At 44.0% G+C, this 4,536-nt stretch overlaps 1 protein-coding gene across 1 annotated transcript in view; it reads right to left on the reverse strand.

The window, feature by feature from the left end:
- DGLUCY (D-glutamate cyclase) overlaps window positions 1-4,536 on the reverse strand; it is an 80,365-nt gene that overhangs the window by 1,954 nt on the left and 73,875 nt on the right. The window lies entirely within an intron of this gene.

The raw sequence follows: 4,536 nt of genomic DNA on the forward strand, positions 1-4,536 counted from the left end.
CCTGCTGGTTACAAGGTATGGACACATTCCTGTGACCAGCTGAGATGGTCTCAGCCTGTGTCACCATGCTGAGCTTTAATTTGTGGCAGAAGATCCTCAGTTTTTCTGAGTTCCCAAAGGTGTTGCCAGTCTTTTTTCCACCTTCCAGGAAGTAGCTGCTGAAGGTGCCAACTGAGAGCCAGTTTGGTAAGGTCTGAGCAAGGAAAGATTTTATACCTGCTGAAAGATACTTTCAAAAGGACAAACCCTGGAAAGGGATAAGTTGAATTATGAAAGCATCACTACACCAAGCTAAATTACCTGGCCCCAGGTTGCGTTTCTAGCCCTGACTGATAACCAGCCAATGTTGTCCTGGCCAATGTGGGAGAGAGCTGAGGCAGTAATCCACTGAGTCAGCCAAAAGGTGCTGCTCACTGGCAGTGGAGTCTGCAAAAGGGGTCCCGTGTATTTCCTGTCTGTGTCTCTTCCTTTGTGGAGTGTGACAGTGAATGGGATAAAAGTCTGGTCAACAGACATTACTAACAGAAGTGAAAGTCTTTAAAGTAGTTAAGGATTTAGTCCATCTTTGGAGATTCACCATTTGAAGGATGGAAGCTCCCAAATAGACACGATACATCACACATAATAGACCTCAGGAGGATAATCAATGTGCAGTTTGAGGGTGACCCCAGCCACAGGTCTCACATATTGTCGTGGTATCAGCAGCACTTCTCCAGGCCAGTGCTTTCCATCGGTACTGGCTTTGTCAGAGGCCTCTCATGATACACATGATGGTCTGCTCAGTGAGCACTTTGTCTCTTCTATTTTGTTTCTTGGGAATACAAACACAGTGCTTTTCTATTGGCTTGTAAGACAGAGCTGAGGGTCTTGTGCTGAGTGTGGGGGAGTGGAAACTCTGCAGGCTCTGAAGGGAAGCTGGGAAAACCCTTGTGGTCAGACACTGAGAGGAGAGTGGGTCTTACCTGCCAGCTGCCAGCACAGTGGCGAGGGCAGTGACCTGTTTCTTCTGGAGGCAGAAGCGTGGCCTGGGTGATTGAGTAATTTGTGAGATGTGTGTTAGGCATTTTCCACTGGGAACTCTTGAGTCCAAGCTTACCGCTTGAGGCATGTTCTGGGCATAAATTCTAAGACATTGGTCCATGCATCTCCCCAAAGCACCAGGAGTGCAAACCCGAGGACTGTGCATGTGCCCTGCAGAGTGAAAACTGAGGCCTGTGGAAAAGGTTAAATATAACACATAATACAATGCAGACTGGGACAAGAACAGAAACAAGAGAAAATAGGAGGAGAAGAGATAAATAAAGCAAAATGCCTGGGCTGCAGTGAAATCTGCAGCAGTGTTCCCTCTGGCACTGGCAGCTGAACCAAGTGAAGCCTTGCATTGCACAGCCACTCCTCAGTGCAATGGAGGAGCTGAACCTGCAAAGGCTCCAGACATGGTATCAGGACAGAAGGAAGAGCAGTAGTAAGTCCTTGTTTCTCAGCTACAGAGAAGGGGAATGTGTGTGCGGATTGTAACTGCAAAAGAGTCAGAGAAGTTATTTATTTTCCTCCTGTCCTCACAAAAGTGGGTGCTTGAAAGGATTTAAATCAAACTTCTATAGGAAATTTGACCCTTATAGGCAAAGCATAAGTTGGGTAATTGGACATAGATGGAGCCAACACTGCCAGAAAGGAACTCTGCTGGAATGCACTTAGCTAGGAATGCTGATGGCTGGCAATGAGTGAGCAGAGCCCTGGAAAGCATGGTCTGTGAAGAAGACTGAAAAAATTGGGTACTTTGGTCTACAGCAGAAACATCAAAGAGGCACAGGGTGATTAATCTTTGGACATTTAAATGACTGATATTAAGAAATGTAGCAAGGGACTGGTTTTTATATCCATTCATAGAAGGAAAAGAAAAAATAAAATGAATTAGGAACATGGAGGATAAGATTTTTATGTTACTACAAGCTTTTTAAGAAAAAGCCTAGCCAAAGGATGGAGACATTGCCAGAGGAGAGACAGAATCTTCCCAAACAGCAATTTAGGAGAACAAGCTAAAGCTCTTGGGGGGGTAGTCTAGTTTTCTTTCGTTACTAGGCCTCAGGTTAAGGAGATGGCCCAGGTGACCTCCTTCCTGCTGCATTTCTGTGGCATCTGTGACATTTATAGCACCAGTTTATCTCCATTCTTTCTGAAGCTTGTTCTTTCTCATTGTGACACATGAAACCCAGGAGCTATTTAATTCAGTGGAGTTACTTAATCATCACACACTTCAAAATGATTTGACCAGAGCGAGTGAAAAGCAAGAATTGCCACTTGCACCGAATGATAGATATTTGTCAGCTTTAATAGCTGCTGTATAATTCATGGAGATAAAAGGCTATAAAAGCTGTCATTTATTTTCATTTTTAGAGTTTTAAATATGTCCCAACATGCATTTGCTGTGTGTATGATGGAGTCTGGTCTGCAATAGACACTGTTCTGCCCCCTTGGAAGTGGTGAAGCAGGGCTGACCCAAGCCACCAAAACCTTCAGTTACCGGCTTTACAGCATCTGCATGCTGAGACAAGCAAAATATAATGGGTGGATGAAAGAAAAGCAAGAAAAGATTTTTCTGGAGTTTATTTTGCTCTGTAATATTTGGAAAGGGCGGTTTGCGAAAGTGACTGTTTCTGCTTCACCTGCAAGGCCTGATTTACCAGTCGCACTCTTCAAGTTCTGTCTTTTTAGCACACTTTGATAGACATATATTGTTTGATGACCCAGGCTCTGCTTTCTGGGTATTCTGATCACCTGTATGTAACATGGGGTTAACACACCTTTGACCATGTTCACAGTTCAGTGTGACAGAGAATTGCAGCCAAGTTGGGAACTAGGGAAGAGATGCTGCCCATGACGTTACTTCCACCAGTGTCTCTGCTTTCCCTGGCACCCATGGGGGCAATCGCTGTCTGAGGGTCTTCTCAGGACTTGTTGCCCATCTGCAGCCTGGGCCCTGTGGGAGGTGGAAATGCTTTGCCTACAGCCACCAATGAGACCTGGATACCAAAGTGACATGTGCCTGTGGCAAGGTCTTGGTGAAGGCAAGTAGCCCAATATAATAATACTCCTCATTGAAGAATAGTGCACATATTGCTAAGGAAGCAACTGCACTTCATTTTCTTAATATAATCTTTTATAAATTCTTTAAATCTAACAAAAGAGCTTCACTATCTAAGGGTACATAATTGTGAATTAAAAGGCACTAGAACAAATGTCCTACTTTGCTTCCTGAAAAATTCCAGTCTGTGAGATTTTTCTTGATATATGTGTTCTTATATATGTATATAAAAATACATATGAATACTAAATGAGTACTGAAATAACACACAAACAAACAAAAAAACAGAGAAAACACAGAGAAGGGGAGCATTCGAAGTAGCTCTGATAAATTTGATACTAACGCTTCATATTCTTTATTCTTTTGCATGAGGTGTTCAGCCCTGGCTGTTCCCCTGGCTGCATCTCTGCCATCCCCAGAGCAGCATGGTGAGCCTGCAAAGGACTGTTCTATGCTTTTTGCAGCCTTTACTGTCCATATTCAATAATTTCCTATTTTTCCTGCTGCATCCCTTCTCAGAAACTCAGAGAGGATCATTACCCTTGTAGATAATTTTAGATCTCCGATCTGTCAGAGGCCCTGGCAGAGGAAGGGCTCTGCCATCTGGTAGCCCGTCATACCTGAAGAGCCCTTTGCCTGCGTCTGGAATGAGGAGTTATTTTTGATGCTGATTCTGACGTTAGCCATGGGTGCTCCTGGAGTATTTCCAAGTTTTGTAAATGTCATTGTAGCCTCTCCCTGTCTCTTGTCGTTGTTGTTGTATTGTTTTTTGTTTTTCTATTTTTATTTTGTGTTTATGTTGTGCTGCTTTTCACCAGGTTGGAAATGGAGTACATGTCTCGGAGCACCCTGCACCAGACTCCTATTTCCAGACTTACCATCTCTGGCCACCCTTGGAGCACTGTTGGCCCATTGCAGTGAGCAGAGGGGAGCTCTCATTAGGTTGATATACTGGGCACACAGAGTCACTGCTGTCCCTACAGCAGCACGGCAGAGCAGTACTTCAGGTGAGTTACATCCCAGTTCAGACCCTGAACTGGTAACAGATTTCGTTTCCAGCTTCAGTGGTGTAATTCATACCTTTCTGTTATTTTTAAGTGTAGTGCATTTCAGTTTGAATGACAGACACTTTAATACATGCCCCATGGTGCAATTTTCTCTCCTGTGGTCTAGTGGTGTGAGTTAGCAGGAGGTCAGATTTTACATCTGCTACAGTCTTCCTGAATGACCTTGAACAAGCCCTTTGATCTGTTTATGCCTCAGTCTGTCTTGGTGTGAGAGAGGAAGGAACCTCGCCTCACAGCCCTCAGAGATGTTCCCTTGTGCAGAAATCAGCTTCTGCTGTGTTTAAACATAGTGAAGATCTTATCTCAGCAAGCCCGAGGAGCAACTTACTGCAAATAATACTAATAACAACACTCTGTATACTTTGCACGAGGCAACATCTGTGC

Source organism: Streptopelia decaocto (genome assembly GCF_964273445.1).
Source record: "Streptopelia decaocto genome assembly, chromosome: 7".
Classification (NCBI taxonomy): domain Eukaryota; kingdom Metazoa; phylum Chordata; class Aves; order Columbiformes; family Columbidae; genus Streptopelia; species Streptopelia decaocto.